The sequence below is a fragment of the Thalassophryne amazonica genome, chromosome 7 (assembly GCF_902500255.1).
Source record: "Thalassophryne amazonica chromosome 7, fThaAma1.1, whole genome shotgun sequence".
Taxonomy (NCBI): domain Eukaryota; kingdom Metazoa; phylum Chordata; class Actinopteri; order Batrachoidiformes; family Batrachoididae; genus Thalassophryne; species Thalassophryne amazonica.
This window is the reverse complement of record NC_047109.1, coordinates 37,438,210-37,459,405: the sequence shown is the minus strand read 5'-3', so window position 1 is coordinate 37,459,405 and position 21,196 is coordinate 37,438,210.

Below are 21,196 nucleotides of genomic sequence, written 5' to 3'. Positions count from 1 at the left end.
TGTGTTTGTGATTAAATGTTGAAAACTGACGCCAGGCTGCTGTTTTCCTATTGTGTTTTTGTGCCATTTACAGTAGTGTTCAGAATAATAGTAGTGCTATGTGACTAAAAAGATTAATCCAGGTTTTAAGTATATTTCTTATTGTTACATGGGAAACAAGGTACCAGTAGATTCAGTAGATTCTCACAAATCCAAGACCAAGCATTCATGATATGCACACTCTTAAGGCTATGAAATTGGGCTATTAGTAAAAAAAGGTAGAAAAGTAAGAAAAGAAAAAGTAGAAAAGGGGGTGTTCACAATAATAGTAGCATCTGCTGTTGACGCTACAAACTCAAAACTATTATGTTCAAACTGCTTTTATAGCAATCCTGTGAATCACTAAACTAGCATTTAGTTGTATAACCACAGATTTTCATGATTTCTTCACATCTGCAAGGCATTCATTTTGTTGGTTTGGAACCAAGATTTTGCTTGTTTACTAGTGTGCTTGGGGTCATTGTCTAGTTGAAACACCCATTTCAAGGGCATGTCCTCTTCAGCATAAGGCAACATGACCTCTTCAAGTATTTTGACATATCTAAACTGATCCATGATACCTGGTATGCGATATATAGGCCCAACACCATAGTAGGAGAAACATGCCCATATCATGATGCTTGCACCACCATGCTTCACTGTCTTCACTGTGAACTGTGGCTTGAATTCAGAGTTTGGGGGTCGTCTCACAAACTGTCTGTGGCCCTTGGACCCAAAGAGAACAATTTTACTCTCATCAGTCCACAAAATATTCCTCCATTTCTCTTTAGGTCAGTTGATGTGTTCTTTGGCAAATTGTAACCTCTTCTGCACGTCTTTTATTTAACAGAGGGACTTTGCGGGGGATTCTTGCAAATAACTTAGCTTCACACAGGCGTCTTGTAACTGTCACAGCACTTACAGGTAACTCCAGACTGTCTTTGATCATACTGGAGCTGATCAATGGGTGAGCCTTTGCCATTCTGGTTATTTTCTATCCATTTTGTTGGTTGTTTTCCATTTTCTTCCACGCGTCTCTGGTTTTTTTTGTCCATATTAAAGCATTGGAGATCATTGTAGATGAACAGCCTATAATTTTTTGCACCTGCGTATAAGTTTTCCCCTCTCCAATCAACTTTTTATTCAAACTACGCTGTTCTTCTGAACAATGTCTTGAACGTCCCATTTTCCTCAGGCTTTCAAAGAGAAAAGCATGTTCAACAGGTGCTGGCTTCATCCATAAATAGGGGACACCTGATTCACACCTGTTTGTTCCACAAAATTGACGAACTCACTGACTGAATGCCACACTACTGTTATTGTGAACACCCCCTTTTCTACTTTTTTTTTTTTTTACTAATAGCCCAATTTCATAGCCTTAAGAGTGTGCATATCATGAATGCTTGGTCTTGTTGGATTTGTGAGAATCTACTGAATCTACTGGTACCTTGTTTCCCATGTAACAATAAGAAATATACTCAAAACCTGGATTAATCTTTTTAGTCACAAAGCACTACTATTATTCTGAACACTACTCTATATTTGATACACGATGACCGTGATTTAGTAATGTGATTTCACTCGGATAAATTCCAACAAACCCCAATGTTAATTTAATCTTTTGTCTGTGAGTAGAAGTGCTAAGCGGTTATTCTGCACGGTGTTTTCTCTTCAGTGTGCTCGGACCTGTTTGTGTGCCTGTTTTTAACCTTTGCCACATTTTCTGAGAGCATAATTATTTCGCTAACACACAAGATCCTTGTCCTTGGACCCATGCTGCAGTCAGTCACTGGGCTCTTGCCTCCCTGAAGAGATAAATTTGTAGTCAATGGGCTGTTGTTCCTGCTGTGTGAGAAAGGAATACGTGAGAAGGCACAAAGAGAAAGTGTGCGTGCATAAACGGTGTGACAGGCAGGTGAAACTGTGTTTGCGGAAATCTTATTAACTCATTGAGTTTTCAAAGCTTCTCCTTCACCCACAGTGCTGTGTCAAAACGTCTACTGAGCAAAAAAATCTGCACTGTCTTCACATTGGATATATACGTATTTATATTTCTACAACTACTAAAACTGCAGATGGTGCATATTTATGGGGAAAATTTCAACCAATACGCATCGCATCTGAATTCCAATTATAGTGCAAATATAGTCATAGCCAGGGAGGTCTTTTCGTGACAAAAGCTGGTATATATACAGTGGGGTAAAAAAGTATTTAGTCAGTCCCTGATTGTGCAAGTTCTCCTACTTAGAAAGATGAGAGAGGTCTGTAATTTTCATCATAGGCACACTTCAACTGTGAGAGACAAATTGAGAAAAAAAAAATCCAGGAAATCAGATTGTAGGATTTTTTTATGAATTTATTTGTAAATTATGGTGGAAAATAAGTCTTTGGTCACCCACAAACAAGCAAGATTTCTGTCTCTCACAGACCTGTAACTTCTTTGAGAAGCTCTTCTGTCCTCCACCTGTTCTCTGTATTAATGGCATCTGTTTGGAACTCGTTATCTGTATAAAAGACACCTAACCACAGCCTCAAACAGTCAAACTCCAAACTCAACTATGGCCTGTTGGAGCCAATCTTCCAGTTTGGAGGTTATAAGTCCAAATGTTCCTTTTACCACTGAAACCACTTTGGACTTTAACATCCACATCTGCTCCATTTGTTCATTCAGCTCCGGGTACTTCTTGATTTTCTTGCACTCCTTCTCTCTGATGTTGCCATCACCACCACTATGTGTGTAGCCTGCCCAGCCAGCTGTGTAGTGTAGTGGCAACATCCCAGCTAACAAAATAAAGTTCCCAAAACTTTATAAGGATGTTTGTCAAATGTTATCAGAAAGTTAACTGTAAAGTTCTCGGAATGTCTCAGAGGAAAGTTAATTTTGGTTACCAGAACGTTTGATTGTAACTTTAGCACAAACTATTTGAGAAAGTTAGGTCTGATGTTCTGGGAACATTTTTAGGGACAGTTTCTTTTTTGTTCCCAGAACATTTGACAATAATGTTAGCACAAATGTTTTGAGAACATTAGATCTAACGTTTTGGGAACGTTTGTAAGGAAAGTTTCTTTTTGGTTCCCAGAACGTTTGACAGTAACATTAGAACAAATGTTTTGAGAATGTTAGACCTAACGTTCTGGAAACATTTTTAAGGAAAGTTTCTTTTTGGTTCCCATAACATTCTGGTAATGTTGCATGAAGTCGCCTAAAGATATGTTTCATCCAAACATTTCCAAAACATTCTGGTAACGTTACCTAAAGTCATAAGCTCGTCACTGAAAGAAATTTGGAGTAAGAAAGACAATGAGACTAGAGTTAATATATTAGTCAAATTTCCCTCAACTATAATCATGATTTGTCAATATATAAATGGAAGTAATAACATCATGAAAATGTTCTAGAAACGTTTCTGATAGCCATAACCTAAATATAACCAATATATAACGTTATCAATACACCATGTGTTATCATCATCAATTCATCGTCAATTTTATTTATATAGCGCCAAATCACAACAAACAGTTGCCCCAAGGCGCTTTATATTGTAAGGCAAGGCCATACAATAATTACGTAAAAACCCCAACGGTCAAAACGACCCCCTGTGAGCAAGCACTTGGCGACAGTGGGAAGGAAAAACTCCCTTTTAATAGGAAGAAACCTCCAGCAGAACCAGGCTCAGGGAGGGGCAGTCTTCTGCTGGGACTGGTTGGGGCTGAGGGAGAGAACCAAGAAAAAGACATGCTGTGGAGGGGAGCAGAGATCAATCACTAATGATTAAATGCAGAGTGGTGCATACAGAGCAAAAAGAGAAAGAAACAATGCATCATGGGAACCCCCCAGCAGTCTACGTATAGCAGCATAACTAAGGGATGGTTCAGGGTCACCTGATCCAGCCCTAACTATAAGCTTTAGCAAAAAGGAAAGTTTTAAGCCTAATCTTAAAAGTAGAGAGGGTGTCTGTCTCCCTGTTCCGAATTGGGAGCTGGTTCCAGAGGAGAGGAGCCTGAAAGCTGAAGGCTCTGCCTCCCATTCTACTCTTACAAACCCTAGGAACTATAAGTAAGCCTGCAGTCAAAGAGCGAAGCGCTCTATTGGGGTGATATGGTACTACGAGGTCCCTAAGATAAGATGGGACCTGATTATTCAAAACCTTATAAGGAAGAAGAAGAATTTTAAATTCTATTCTAGAATTAACTGGAAGCCAATGAAGAGAGGCCAATATGGGTGAGATATGCTCTCTCCTTCTAGTCCCCGTTAGTACACTAGCTGCAGCATTTTGAATTAACTGAACGCTTTTCAGGGAACTTTTAGGACAACCTGATAATAATGAATTACAATAGTCCAGCCTAGAGGAAATAAATGCATGACCTGACTGAAACTCTTCAAATAGACCATTCCTCTGCAGATGATCAGTTAGCTGTTTTACAACTACCCTTTCAAGAATTTTTGAGAGAAAAGGAAGGTTGGATATTGGCTTATAATTAGCTAAGATAGCTGGGTCAAGTGATGGCTTTTTAAGTAATGGTTTAATTACTGCCACCTTAAAAGCCTGTGGTACATAGCCAACTAATAAAGATAGATTGATCATATTTAAGATCGAAGCATTAAACAATGGTAGGGCTTCCTTGAGCAGCCTGGTAGGAATGGGGTCTAATAGACATGTTGATGGTTTGGATGAAGTAACTAATTAAAATAACTCAGACAGAACACTCTGAGAGAAATACCGGCATCACTGAAAGCAGCCAAAGATAACGATACGTCTTTGGGATGGTTATGAGTAATTTTTTCTCTAATAGTTAAAATTTTATTAGCAAAGAAAGTCATGAAGTCATTACTAGTTAAAGTTAAAGGAATACTCGGCTCAATAGAGCTCTGACTCTTTGTCAGCCTGGCTACAGTGCTGAAAAGAAACCTGGGGTTGTTCTTATTTTCTTCAATTAGTGATGAGTAGTAAGATGTCCTAGCTTTACGGAGGGCTTTTTTATAGAGCAACAGACTCTTTTTCCAGGCTAAGTGAAGATCTTCTAAATTAGTGAGACGCCATTTCCTCTCCAACTTACGGGTTATCTGCTTTAAGCTGCGAGTTTGTGAGTTATACCACGGAGTCAGGCACTTCTGATTTAAAGCTCTCTTTTTCAGAGGAGCTACAGCATCCAAAGTTGTCTTCAATGAGGATGTAAAACTATTGACGAGATACTCTATCTCACTTACAGAGTTTAGGTAGCTACTCTGCACTGTGTTGGTATATGGCATTAGAGAACATAAAGAAGGAATCATATCCTTAAACCTAGTTACAGCACTTTCTGAAAGACTTCTAGTGTAATGAAACTTATTCCCCACTGCTGGGTAGTCCATCAGAGTAAATGTAAATGTTATTAAGAAATGATCAGACAGAAGGGAGTTTTCAGGGAATACTGTTAAGTCTTCAATTCCATACCATAAGTCAGAACAAGATCTAAGATATGATTAAAGTGGTGGGTGGACTCATTTACATTTTGAGCAAAGCCAATTGAGTCTAATAATAGATTAAATGCATTGTCAGTGTTGAGGCTGTCATTCTCAGCATCTGTGTGGATGTTAAAATCGCCCACTATAATTATCTTATCTGAGCTAAGCACTAAGTCAGACAAAGGTCTGAAAATTCACAGAGAAACTCACAGTAACGACCAGGTGGACGATAGATAATAACAAATAAAACTGTTTTTTGGGACTTCCAATTTGGATGGACAAGACTAAGAGTCAAGCTTTCAAATGAATTAAAGCTCTGTCTGGGTTTTTGATTAATTAATAAGCTGGAATGGAAGATTGCTGCTAATCCTCCGCCTCGGCCCGTGCTACGAGCATTCTGGCAGTTAGTGTGACTCGGGGGTGTTGACTCATTTAAACTAACATATTCATCCTGCTGTATCCAGGTTTCTGTAAGGCAGAATAAATCAATATGTTGATCAATTATTATATCATTTACCAACAGGGACTTAGAAGAGAGAGACCTAATGTTTAACAGACCACATTTAACTGTTTTAGTCTGTGGTGCAGTTGAAGGTGCTATATTATTTTTTCTTTTTGAATTTTTATGCTTAAATAGATTTTTGCTGGTTATTGGTGGTCTGGGAGCAGGCACCGTCTCTACGGGGATGGGGTAATGAGGGGATGGCAGGGGGAGAGAAGCTGCAGAGAGGTGTGTAAGACTACAACTCTGCTTCCTGGTCCCAACCCTGGATAGTCACGGTTTGGAGGATTTAAGAAAATTGGCCAGATTTCTAGAAATGAGAGCTGCTCCATCCAAAGTGGGATGGATGCCATCTCTCCTAACAAGACCAGGTTTTCCCCAGAAGCTTTGCCAATTATCTATGAAGCCCACCTCATTTTTTGGACACCACACAGACAGCCAGCAATTCAAGGAGAACATGCGGCTAAACATGTCACTCCCGGTCCGATTGGGGAGGGGCCCAGAGAAAACTACAGAGTCCGACATTGTTTTTGCAAAGTTACACACCGATTCAATGTTAATTTTAGTGACCTCCGATTGGCGTAACCGGGTGTCATTACTGCCGACGTGAATTACAATCTTACCAAATTTACGCTTAGCCTTAGCCAGCAGTTTCAAATTTCCTTTAATGTCGCCTGCTCTGGCCCCCGGACTATGGTTGCTGGTGTCGCTAACTTCACATTTCGCAAAACAGAGTCGCCAATAACCAGAGTTTGATCCTCGGCGGGTGTGTCGCCGAGTGGGGAAAAATGGTTAGAAATGTGAACAGGTTGGCGGTGTACACGGGGCTTCTGTTTAGGACTACGCTTCCTCCTCACAGTCACCCAGTCGGCCTGCTTTCCCAGCTGCTCGGGATCTGCCAGAGGGAAACTAATGGCGGCTAAGCTACCTTGGTCCGCATCGACTACAGGGGCCTGGCTAGCTGTAGAATTTTCCACGGTGCGGAGCCGAGTCTCCAATTCGCCCAGCCTGACCTCCAAAGCTACGAATAAGCTACACTTATTACAAGTACCATTACTGCTAAAGGAGGCCGAGGAATAACTAAACATTTCACACCCAGAGCAGAAAAGTGCGGGAGAGACAGGAGAAGCCGCCATGCTAAACCGGATAAGAGCTAGTAGCTGCGCTAAGCTAGCAGATTCGTAAAAACACACAAAGTGAATAATGTGTAAATAATTTAGAGGTGATTCAGCAGAGGGAGTGCTTTAGTTAAGGCACGTGAAGATTACACTGTGAAACAAATCGTTATCTAGTTAACTAGAGCAATCTAACTGTGCAGATTAAACAGCTAACAGATGCAGCAAAACACAGCTGTGCTCCGGAACAATACCGCAGTGAGAGCCAACCACCAGTAGAGGCAAGCAAGAACCTTAGGTGGGATTGTAATCATTGGAACCCTAGCTTGTGAGTAAATCCCACTCAGGGCATGCATCTGATAAATGTCTCCAGGCTGGACCCCCAGTACCACCCAAACTTACAGTGGAACATAAACAAGAGATATAAAGCTAAAGCCATACCAGCTTGGATATTGCCTGGGTTGACAAAACATGCAAGGATTCATATTATTATTGGTGCGTGGAAGTAAAAAACTTGTGTAATCCTGTTAAAGCAGAAGCGGTCACCTCCTTGGTGGAGGTAATAAAACATTTCCAGGCTTTGTGTGGGCTGCTCTTTGAGCTGATTAGATGTCACACGTTGGGATCATGAGAAAAAATTAAAAAAAAACAACAGATAAAATGCTATAGCTCACCACTGTCAGTAATCATAGACCTTTCCCTGTTCTTTGGTGGAAATCAAATCATGATCTTCTCTCGTCAGAGGGTTTGTGTATTTGTTTTCAGCCTGGTCTTGCTGTGTTGGAGGTTTAGTATAACAATGAGTTAACATTATGCATTAGCCTCAGGGGCCTGTTGAAGACGGAGGGCCAACAAAGCACAGGGTCACACTTCTCTGCCTCCTGATAGGGAAATAGTTCTGGTTTCTCTCCGTCTCGCTTTCTCTCTTCATTATTTAGTTTTTTCATTTCTCTCCTCTTTCTCCCCGCCTTTTTCTTCCTGCCTTGTGGGCTCTTTTTTTCCATCCACATGTTACAGCTGAGGTCAAACCTTGGCACAGAATCTCATGAATACCAATGTGCCTGCTGACATTAGAAAATAGTGCATGTGCACGTGAACGTGGCTAAAGTTAGAATGTTTTCAAGAGGGTCACCTTTTAAAATACCATCCAGGCTGTGAATCTAAGGAAGTCTTATGTCCTGTAATAATTGCTTTTTTAACTGTAATCATTTCAGTCAGTGATGTGTCATTGTCTTTTGAATTAAACAGAAAAAAAGAATGAACATTCAAAGTAAATTAAAGTATATGTCTTTGCTGTCAAACCTGCCTACATCTGGTGTCATGTCTTCCTGTTCGGCCACTAACATTTTGAGCTGCCCTCACAAAAAAGAAAAAGTATACAAAAGGTTTATTTTCTTAAAATAACTCAATTAAACCTCAAGTTTGCTTTCTAAGTATCTACAAATATAAGCAGCAGATTGGACATCCTTTGGTCATCATTCATGATGTCCCACAGCAGCCTATACTAAAGGTTCTCAATACATCCACCTGGTGGACATTTTACCATTAATGCAAATTCCACCAAGAGCTCTTGTACTTTATAGTATACCTGAAAGTGGACTACATACTTCTTCAGACTAAATAGGTGTGTACTCGTAAAGTGTACTCGTAAGTAGAAGAGTCGTAAAGCTTGAGTGAAAAAAGTTTATTTACAGAGCAAATTAACTTACAGGTATAGTAGTTATATAGTTATGCTACATGAATGAACCATTTGCACCAACTGTTCATTCACTGGTCCAGTGGGCAACTGGCCCTTGACATGGAGCAAACCATTTCACTGGTTTTAAAGTGTCACTTTCCTCATGTTAATGTACTCATCCACTTACACATCAAGTCATTAGCGCAGTAAAATAAAACAGTCTGTTGATTGTCCTGTTCACTAACTAACATATCCCAGCTATTGATGAGCCACATTCACTGTTTCACAGTTGTGAATCTCGTGCCATCAAGCGGGTCCTTGACTCACATAAGAGGTCAGTTTCAGAAGAGTTCCAGTTTAGGGCACAATGTAAACACACCTCATGAAGTATGGACAAGAAGACAACATCGGGGCACAGCAGAAGTCCATCACATGTGCTACACCTCCTCTAGATAACCCTCTTAACTTGTTAGAACGTGTCATCATCATAATCGCCAGTGAACTCACTGGATCAACACCATCCACATCCTCACTAGCAGTGGTGGGCACAGTTCCGCTAATCCGCTAACTGATAATTATGAAAGATAATGTTTTCATTTATCAGATTAGCTTTTCAGATAAGAAAACCATCACCCATACTGATACGCTGGCAATATTACCTAAGTCATCCAGAAGCATACAGTTTTAACTTCTGGTTATAATTTTAACCAAACTAATTTTGGACAAGTTATTTAAATTAACGTCACGTCTGAAGTTTTATAAAGTGAAAATATTAGATATATGTTTTAGTTTTAAAGTATTGGACTAATTTTAAAGGTTTTAGTGTGGACATGGTGTGTGCGCAGTGCATTCTGGGTAAAAGTTCACAACTGGAGAAATGCATTTGAGACACTCTGATCAGGCTCCACATGGACAACAGCATTAAACTCTTTGTATATTGTGCCTAAAACTCTCATGAATATATTCTCTGGGTTTATAGACATTGTTATTATGTTTGTTTTATGTACAAATGCCAGAAGAAGCCCAGGTTGCTTTTCCAAAAGCCGAAAAAGTCTGTTCAATTGTGATTCAGGTTGTGTGATGTAACCAGCATCAAAATGCATAAAACACTGCCATCTACTGGCGGCCGGTTATATCACAGTGTTGTCGACTGCAGGATTTTAAAATTATCTAGGTTTCCAAAACCTGAGATACCACACACGTGGATATAAAAAAAATCATAGATCTGACAGGCTTAGTTGTACAGTGTGTGGTGTCAGCCACACAGTAAAAACAACACACACAAACATTCCCAGGTCACACACCTCACTTTCTGATTGGCAGCATATCACATTTAGCTCCTCGTGTCCTTCCGAGCAGATCAGAGTGCTCTTACAAACCACACACGGCAGGAATATCTGATAAGATTATATTTAGCATCATCACGATTGTCAGGGCGTCCTTAAGATTGTCGGAAGGGGAAGATCGGGTCCGATATCGGCCTATTTATCTTGCCATGTGAACCAGGCTTGATGTTATGATGCCTCACGGAGTGAATGACTGATGCGTTATGACACCGCAACAAACATGTTTTCACTATTATTTGATTTCTTTGTGCGATTGACATCATTATTCAAGCATTCAAAAGGCGATTCCTATTGCCACACAATTCCAACCACACACGAGAAAGTTTTTTGACAGTTCTTGTTATTGAAAGAAACCTTGTCTCCCTAATCGGATAGAGTTGTGATGTCATCACGCGTGCGCTTAGGCGCTGTCTAGCGGGATCTTGAAAATTTCTTTATTTTTTTATACAAATTTAAAAAATGACATATTTTACAAAAGCAGATTTATTTGTAAACACCAACAAATGTTACATTGATTCACTTGTGTTGTTTTTTTAACATAGAATGAATGAATCAACCAATCAGTATGAGCGGAGGCTTAGTTTACCCATAATCCCCTCTGGGCATCTGTGTGTTAATGTTCAAATCTTCAGAATTAGTGCATTATTTTAAAATTAAGAGATATGTGTTATAATATATCACTTTGTACATTTTAAGAGTTTACATTAATGTAGTTATTCCATCCAGAAAAAAAATATTTATAAAGCAAAACCATAATTCAAACCTGCTTTCCATTTCAGGAACTCTGCCTCATCGCTGGACCACTGTATCCTGTCAGGGTAAATGCTGCTTTTCTACAGCAGGGGGTAAAGCGCACAAAGACAGAAGTGTTTGCTCATTGGCTGTTTGGGTTTGTGAACACCGTTGGGTCTGTTAGAAGCTTTGGCGGTGTTTAAACTCAAAATCAGCTTCTTAATAGCTGAGAGCATATTTGATGCAAAATTGAAAGTTATCGGTTATCTGTAGCTTCCGATAAAAAAAGGATAACTTTTCAGTTAGCTGATTACCAGTTATCGAAGCTAACTTTTTGGTTTGCTGTGCTCACCACTGCTCACGAGCCATTGTTTACATGAGCTATCGCCAGAATTCTGTTGGCACTGCGGTGCATTCTGGGAAGCACAGGGCGATTATGGGAAACGTAAAAGTACTGAATGAAAAGAATCATGAGGCTTCCTGCTCTTTTGCTGATGTATTGAGCTGCCAGTAGACTCCATGAAATGAAACATTTGACCCCATGTTCATTAAGTCATGTATCGGTCAGTTCTCTATATGACCTGAATCATTCAACTCTATTTATTCACTGCTATGACAAGCCATCTGACATGACACCAACCATTTGGCTCGCTGTTCAATCAGTGTCCATTGAAGCATGGTGCTTAACATGAAACAAACAACCCCAATCTCATGTCAGTTCATGATGGCATCACGAAAAAATGAATAATCTCTTAGTTTATTGATATTGTCCACAAAATGTGCCACATTTTTTGTGATGTGTCACAAATTTATTTTCTGACTGTACCACAAAATATGGGGTGACGTGAAAGTGGATAGTGCACTTGGTTTCAGTGCGGAAGGTTCCCAGTGTTGTGGTTTGATCAGTTCCCCTGCCTTCACTGCGCATGTGTCATTTTGTCGTGCCAGCAGTGATTCACAGATTATCACCCTTGTTTCTGCTAAAAAACGGACTTTAGAGTGATTTAAGAGGTTTATTTTGTCATCTGATGGTTAATAGCACATTATTTCCCTTTGATCAGTTTGGGTATAGAGTGTCAGACTCAGATGCGCCGGTTTCATTTATCTCAGGTGATTTTCTTAGGAATTTCTGTAATTCATATTGAACGTATGTGGAATTGATTGTTGTACAAAAGCTTCAGATATCTGTCGCTGAGATAGATGATGACTGGAGTGCAGTTTGAAGCAAAAATGAAGCAATAATGCTGATGCTATGAAATGACGCGTGCAGTGAAAAGCAGGGGGCCAATCAGACGGGAGAACTGATCAGACAGAGGTGCCGATCACTAGGGGGGATCAAACCGTGACACCGGTTCAAATCCCGCCCCTGGCGCATTTCTCCATGTAATGTGTAGTTGCGTTGATTTGGCATCCATGCCAAAGCAACACCTTGGACCTGCTGTGGTGACCCCAAGTGAATACAAGGGAGCAGCCGACAGGACCTCCTCCGCGACCGTGGTATGATCCAGCAGGCTGACGTGCATGCACAGCCAGACTGTGCGTTCACAGCCAGGTGGACTCATAAAACGTAAGGCCCCCTGACACTTGCATGACTTTGATGCACGCACTGTGTCATGCAGGGAGAGTAGACCTCGTCTTTAACGAGTGTAGACTGAATGTGAGAGGGGCGCCAGCACGTGCAATTGCACAAAAAGAATTTTGAAATGTTCAAAAAACCTTTCCACGCATAAATGTCATGCAGCGTTTTGCGATCGACAAACCAACACTACGTGGCAGCTCGTAAGGTCGAATAAGAAGAAGTGAACAGTGTGAATGATTGCGTCAGCGCACCGCATCCACAGTGTAGCACCTCTGAACGATTATCACAAGACGTTAAATCGTCACAAACTACTTTTACAGCTGCTCACAAGAAGGAAAGAACATGCAACGGTTTTTAACCAAGCCATGACAGTGTAAACATGACAAATAATTAACCATTTCTGGATGGCTGCCAAATGCTTTCTCCAGCTCTTCAGCATGCGGTGCGATGAATCAATTGTAGCTACATCACTCCTCTGTGATTCAGGAAACGATTAGAGTCCATTTTCAACAACCAGCTCGCAGAGAAAATGATTAATCCACTATGAAATAATTATTTTATGTCCGCAGTGTCTAGCGCACAGCACGTGGCAGCCAGTGGAACAAAGCACGGCATACAGCTGGGAACACAGCGGGTGGGATCATCATGATGACATGCGTGCAGGTGTGCGGCTCAAAGTCGTGCAAGTGTCAGGGGACCTTTAGTTCCATTGGATGGACTGGCTCCTCTGTGGCCGGGACAGTATCCGTCGAGTCCCAGCTACGCGTGTTTGTGCATGGCAGGTGGGTGGCCGCTCGGCCCTGCTCTTTCCCTCTTGTAGGCTTTCTCAAGGTCCCCTGACACTTGCACAACTTTGATGCACACACTTGCACGCACTGTGTCGTGCAGGAGAGTAAACTCATCTTTAACAGGTGTAGACTGAAAGTGAGAGGGATGCTGGTGTGTGCAATTGCGCAAAGAGAATTTTGAAATGTTCAAAAAATCTTTCAAAAATCAAAATCTTTCAAAATCATAAATGTCGTGCAACATTGTGTGGTCTACTCGCCAACACTACATGCAGCTTGTCAAGTCAGGTAAAGAAGTGAACAGTGCCAGTGATTGCATCAGCGCACCGCATCAGAGCACAGCTCATCTGAACGATTATAATGAGATGACAATGTAAACATGACAAATAATTACCCTTTATACAAGTACGACTCCAAATGTTTTCTCCAGCTCGTTCAGCGCACACAAATAGCTGCTACTGGAATGCTCCTCTGTGATTCAGGAAGTGATTAGAGCCATTTTCAACAGCCAACTGGCAGAGAAAATGATTAATCTGCTACAAAATAATTATTTTATACACTCAGCATCCAGCGCACAGCGCGTGGCATCCAGCAGAACAAAGTGCGGTGTCCAGCTGGGAACACAGCGGGTGGGATCGTCACGACGACCTGCATGCAAGTGCGCCGATCAAAGTCGTGCAAGTGTCAGGGGGCCTTCACTCACCCGACTGTGCTATTTCCCCCCTCCCTGCTCAGCTTGGGGACCAGCCAGGAGGCAGTGCATGCATTTTAGAATGTAATCTGTTTTTCTTTTTTCCCCTTCCAATTTCCATTTCAAATCCTCTGTTCACAGCTGGAACTAAAGCGCTCTGCATGCAGATGACTTTTTTTTTTCATCTTATGCACATGCAGATGAAAATGAGCAGCAAATGGGGAGAAGACGGAGCAGAACCACTCAAGGTAGTAAACAAAGCGATGCTGGAATCATTCACTACTGCGCATCACGCAGACTGACACAAGACAAGAGAAAAATCAAACATTTCTTTCAAACAGGATATGAAAAGAAGGAAAAAGCGCAGAAGTCAAGCGACCTTGATCGGGAACAGCGTCACTAGCACACACTACTTCAAAATGTCATGTTTACTAGACAGTTTATTGCAGTTATTTAGAAAATTTTACAAAATGACAGAAATATAAGACTGTATTTTCAGACTATACTGTAATTTAACCTTTATTTAACAGGTTAAGTCCCATTGAGATCAAGATCTCTTTTACAAGGAAGACCTTCATGATGAAGTGGTATAGAGGAGGATTTTCTAAAAAGAAGACCTGAAAGTTTACCTTACAAATTGGCCCAGAAGGTATATCTGAGATGCAAGCCTGGATTTGGATCTGTTTTGGTAAAAGAAAATCCTTCCTCCGCTCTACTCCACTATGAAGCTAAGAGTAGTGATGCAAAATGCAAAGCTTGCACTGTGCACCAGCTTCTCCAATCACAACCACATAAGCCATACTTCTCCTGTGTTGTTTGGGTGTCTTGGTGGCTTTCCGCACTCTTCTTCTTCGTGCACAGTCACTCAGTTTTGAGAACTGTCTACTCCATGCAGATTTGCCACAGAGTGCCATGCTGTTTGTATTTCTTCATAATTGATGCAAATAAGTCCAAGACATATTCAGTGACAGCTCATCCACAGCTACCACAAAAGACTCCAAGCTGTTATTGATGTTAAAGGGGGGCAACATACGGTATTAACAGGGGTATGTAAACGTTTGATCAGGTCATTTGGGTAGTTTCTGTTGTCATTATGATTTAAAAGAATAAACACAGTTGTTTGACAATAAATTGGCTTCACCCAACCACTAATCATGAGTGAAAAAAAGTTTCTATGTTATCAGTCATATTCTCTGATAATGAAAAATTTGTTTGTTTTGCTTGTTAGACTATTTTCTTTTCACATTATCATGTTGTTACCCAGAATTATAATTTATGATCAAACACACTTCTTTGAAACATGACTCATGCTTCAGAAATCTTGCAGCGTGACCTTGTGTGAATAAAGAGAAGAGGTTACATAGAGAATTTAATATGCTGTGAAAAAGACAACATTTTAACACTTGAAACCTTCAAAAATGCTTTTGATAATCACCACTATATAACTTCAAATCAGATTCAGTCTCTTCACCAAATCACAGAAGTATGGATTCACACTCCCCGTACACGTGCAGTGCAACCCATGATGTTAAAAAAAATGCCCAACCTCTGACCGATGTGAAGTGCTTTGTCACCCCCTCTCTGTTCGGACACAGTGTGATGATGAATCACCATGTGGGGTCATCAGCAAGCGCCGCTGACTGTGCAGCTGGGCTGGTGTTGATGGCGTCACTGCTCGAAGCTAAGTCACACACGCTGAGCGAAGACACCGACATCAGCACAAATGACAAATAAAAAAACCATATTCATGTTGTCACGGAGCTCCGTCTATAATGGCACTTCTCCACAGCAAGCCTGACCGCTCGCGTTTCAATCGAAGTCCGTTTATGATAAAAACCATCTGCTGCCCATTGATTACAACAACAGATATGATTTGAGTGGGCAAAGCTCCAGAGCAGAAGTAATTGATTCCTAAGGAGGCAGTTGGGCGTGACACAAACAGGAGTGACCACTTCATCGCCCTGTTTAATCCTTTAATGCTGCTGTCTCTTCTGTTTTCAAACATTATTTGTCCATATCTGTTTGAAAATGTCATAAAAAGATCCCATCTTCCCTGCACCGTGTGGGGAAATCTGCTGCAGATGAATGAGTGAAGATTTGCCTCTCTCCTCCACATGTGGTGTGTTTGTGTTGTTCTGCAGTGGTGTAATAAATAATGCTGTTATCTATATTCCCCGTGGCAAACCACCACAGTCTTAAATCTCGTCAAGCCGAGCGCTGTGTCCAGCACGGCAGGACAAACGAGACAAAGTGCACATTCAGACCGAGGGCACTAATTACTCACAGTGCTTATGCTCAAACACCTCCTTCTTTTCATATGTCTGCAGTCTGCCACACACATCTAAATAGACCAGCGCCTTTCTCTTCTCTCTCTTTTCCCTATTCTGTCACATTTTCTTCTGCCTGATGCTCACTTTTTGGCTCCATCGCTAACACTACACCTCCAACATAGCTAAGACATTTGGACATTTGGCATTTCTGTTGGCATGATGGTCCCTCGGTGTTGAGAGCCCCAGCAACTGGAGAAGAAAACAAGTGGACACCCATGTTTGACCTGCTGAAGCAGATAAATGGTTACTTGCGAGAGTTGAGGATGGACCATTGCTTGCTTAGGTGGATGTCACGCAGGTCCCAAAGTGGTTCCATACTGGTTATTATGACAATGACAAATAAAGTATTGATTGATTGATTGATTGATACTGGCCTGACCCGGACTATCCATAACTTTGTACAGTTGTATGTAAACGTTTGGGCACCCCTGATGATTTCCATGATTTTCATTTATAAATCATTGGTTGGTGGATCAGTCAATTTCAGTTAAATATATCATATAGCAGACAAACACAGTGATATTGAGATGTGAAATGAAATTTATAGGATTTCCAGAAAGTGGGCATATCATTCTTTAAACAAAACATTAGGCCAGTTAGATAATTACCATTTGGTCACCCCAACAGAACAAAAAATGGCATCAATATTAGTATGCCTCCTTTTGCAGAATAACAGCCTCTCAAACGCTTCCATAGCTTCCAATGAGAGTCTGGATTCTGTTGAAGGTATTTTGGACCATTCTTCTTTTCAAAACATCTCAGGTTGTTGGTTTCCAAGCATGGACAGCCTGCTTAAAAATCACACCACAGATTTCAATAAATATTCAGGTCTTGGACTGAGATGGACCATTCCACAACGTTGTACTTGTTCCTCTGCATGAATGCCTTAGTAGATTTTGAGCAGTGTTTAGGGTCGTTGTCTTGTTGAAAGATCCAAGCCCCGGCAACTTCAACTTTGTCACTGATTCTTGAACATGTTCTCAAGAATCTGCGATATTGACTGGAATTCATGTGACCTGCACTGGCCCCACAGCCCACCAGCATGATGGAACCACCTCAAAAATTTACTGTAGGTAGTGTTTTTCTTGGAATACTGCATTCTTTTTCAGCCATGCATATCGTCCTTTGTTATGTCCAATAACTCAATTTTAGTTTCATCAGTCCACAGCACCTTATTCAAAATGAACTGGCTTGTCCAAATGTGCTTTAGCAGACCTCAAGTGACTCTGTTTGTGGCATGTACGCAGAAAAGGCTTCTTCTGCATTACAGCATCATACAGCATCTCTCTGTGCAAATAGTAGCAGCAAAGATTATGTTGTAGGTCTTTGTTGCAGGTCTGTGGGTTGACTATGACTAATCTCACCATCCTTCGCTTCAGCTTATCTGAGATTTTATTATTGCACACTTTCTGTAAATCCTTAAACTTCATTTTCAACTTCTGAAAAATATCAGTGTGTTTGTCGCATATGATATATTTTGACTGAAATGCTGATCCAAACAACCAATGATTTATAAAGGAAAATCATGGAACTCATCAGGGGTGCCCAAACGTTTACATGCCACTGTATGATGTGGACTTATGAGGAAACCGAAACTCCCAAGTGCCAGCAAGTAAAGTACTGAAAATACAGAGCAGATGTACTGAATCAGAGAAGTAAACCACATTTTCTGATTGTTCATCGGCACACAGCACTAAGGAAGGACACCAAAGCCAAACCAAAAGAAGAAATATGGACTTACAATTGGACTTTCGGAGGTATCGTTTAACTGTCGTCAGCTTCGTTCCTGTAGCTGGTGTTTTGGCAGAATTTTCAAACTGTTGAAAAATGTGAACAAATCGACGGACAACCTCGTATTTCGTTTTGCTTTCTGTGTTGATTGTTCGTCATGTTTGTGTAGTTCCCATAATGTCAGCATTCCGTTTGACTGTCGTCCAACATCATCCAACCTCCCAAGTCCAACGCTTGCACGAATGTTGACGGTATCTGAAAAGATCAATAACTAAAGCTCAGACAGGCTGAATGTGACTCGTCCATGTGTAGGACGAAAAGCAATGTTGTCATACAGAAACAATAGTGGCAAAAAACATTTATCAACTACTTTAACTATTTACGCAGCCGTTTGTGGCTGGCTGCATGTACACACAATGTTGTTGTGAAGACAACCTGTGGTCAAGACATCCAGATCCCGCACGTGCGGTGCTTCGGACATGAGCACAGGCTAACTGTGCTCGGTCTCATACCCACTGAAGTACAATCATCATGAATGTTTTTGATTTTGTTTAAAGCGTCAAAATCGACATTTGCTTGGTTTTTCTTTCGTTAGTTTCGTTTTGTTTCGTTCCTTTATGGGATCTGGATCTCACCCATGCTTGTCAGGAAGGGAAAAGTGCAGGATCTTCGTCCACCTTTCTCGACGGTTTTGTGACTTTGTGACTTTTTTCCTTTGTTCAGCTATCGTGTGCTGTGTAACCAGACTCTAACAGTGGTTACATTTTAAAACTCAAATAACATGGTCAAATGTCCACACAACCCAGGGGAAAAGATTTTGTATGAACACAGCTGAAGCAGAACGTCTTTCTCTCGTAGTCTCCCTCAAAGTGTCATTTTGTAGTACATATAACTTAAATGAGCAAGTTTGCCTGTTTCTTTCATACCCACATCCTGGGTTCTGGTGGGCCACCAAGTCCCTAGCTGCCTGTACTGTATGCCTTTCACAATATTGTGAATATTTTCTAGTTGCTGTATTTGACATTTTGCTTTGGATAATTTCTCCAGCAGTGACATAGTTTTTTCTGCAGAGGTTTTGTAAAGCACCTCCTCATGGCAAGCAGTCGCTGATCAAAATGTACAGTATACTATGACTGCTGTTGACACCAATTGTTTCTGTTTTTTGCTTTGAGAATGTACACAACAAACAAACAGATTTCACATCATGATCACATCACAAAAACTGTCCGGGTTGCGTAAAAATGCAAATAAGAATGTTCTGTCTCATATAAACTGCACTATTTAACTTGATGGAGGCGGTCACACTTTCGTATTGCTTAGATTAATCATGGGGCACACATGCAACGAACACACAACACATGCAGTTCCTTCAATTCCTTCAGCGGTGAAGGATGATTATATTTCTGTAAAACGGTTTTACACTTCATATTGCCAGCCTGAGGGGTTTGGGTGCAGAGATGATGCAATATTAAGTCAGCGCGGGATCAAGTCCATATTCTGCCCAGGAGGAATAGAAGATTGTGAATGTGCTGTTTGCAAGCAGCAGGCAGAACAGTGTTACAGATGTACAGCTTTGAAGGCAAAGGCTGTATCCCAATGAATTTTCCTTTGAAAGCTTCATTTACACACATTAACAAGAAAACATCAAACAGCCAAATATGGACTGCATTTATATAGATGAACAGTTAGACCATAGATGAAATTGATGAACACAACAAAAAATAAGATGCATAAAACATGTAATGTGCAAAAATATCATTCAATATTCTCTAAAATCACCTTGTGACTTGATTTATTTTCTTTCCTTTCTTTGCATCAAATAATGCATGGTGAAATGCACTGCATTTAGTCATTACTGTTTGCTTCTCCATTTTTGATCAGGGTCACCACAGCTGATCCCATGTTCATGTTGATTTGGTGCAAGTTTTATGCCGGATGCCCTTCCTAGTGCAACTCCTATTTTTACATGGCGGATGGCTATTGTGGTCTCTAACTGTTTTATGCCCTCTGAAAGATCCTGCATCCAACAATAACTATCTCAGTTTTAATCCTTACAATTGAATGAGAGCTATTTAATACTTGTTAGATTTTTGTGGATAGAAAAAGCATCAAATCCAGGCATGAGTCTAGCAAACTCAAGTTGACATTCCTTCTCTGTTCATGTATGTGTCTATATGTCCTTTAGCAGGATTATGTCAAAACTACTGCACGGATTTTGACAAAATTTTCACCACAGATAGATATTAGGCCATGGAAGAGTCCATTAAATTTTGGAGGTGATCTGGACCCAGATGCGGATTCTGGATCAAATTTCACTTTATATAGGCTTTGAAGGATTACTGTTAGCAGGATTACATCAAAACTACTGCACAGATTTTGACACAATTTTCATTACAGATAGATATTAGGCCATGGAAGAGTTCATTAAATTTTGGAGGTGATCCAGCTCCAAATCCAGATTCTGAATCAAGATTTCACTTTATAATAGGCTTTGAAGGATTACATCGAACTCCTTCACAGATTCTTGCCAAATTTGCACCACAGATAGATATTAGGACATAGAAGTCCCCACTGAATTTTGGAGGTGATCCGCATCCGGATTGGCAGATGTGAGAAATCTCTGTTTGCTCTTGTTTACTGTGAATTCATTAAATGGTGCCAATAATTGTGTTCAGCATACATTTTATGTCAGGATTTTTGGTTTCACCTTATGAAAGCAATCTGTTTTGTTCTTGTTGCGAAATAACTGGACATTAAAAACAATAAATGTTATGAAACAAAATTGCTTTGCTTGCATGTATTTCTGACCATATATTAAAATGTGTACATTAAATATAGGGGTACCAACAATTTGTCCACATGTGTATGTATGTCTGCTGTTGACCACCCTGTTGCAGGGCAACGGTTACCATGGCATCAGCCTCCCCACATAACTCTTAACCCTAACCTTCCTCAACTCCCTTACACATATACAGCCCCCTCCCAGGCCAGCTCAAATCTCTCTGAAAATCGATTTATGGTCAGCAATCCAAGAGCAAAGTTCACTCAGATGGATTTTCAGGTTATCTGTCAAAATCAATGCTCTGTTAGCATGATTAGGGTCAGCATCCAAGATCAAAGCTCAGTCAGCAGGATTACATATCAACTGTCAATACAAGCACATCTAGAGTGTTGTGGAAATTGCGATTAATGAAGTGAAGCGACAATTTCTCACGTCAACAATGCAACGGTATGTCATTTATT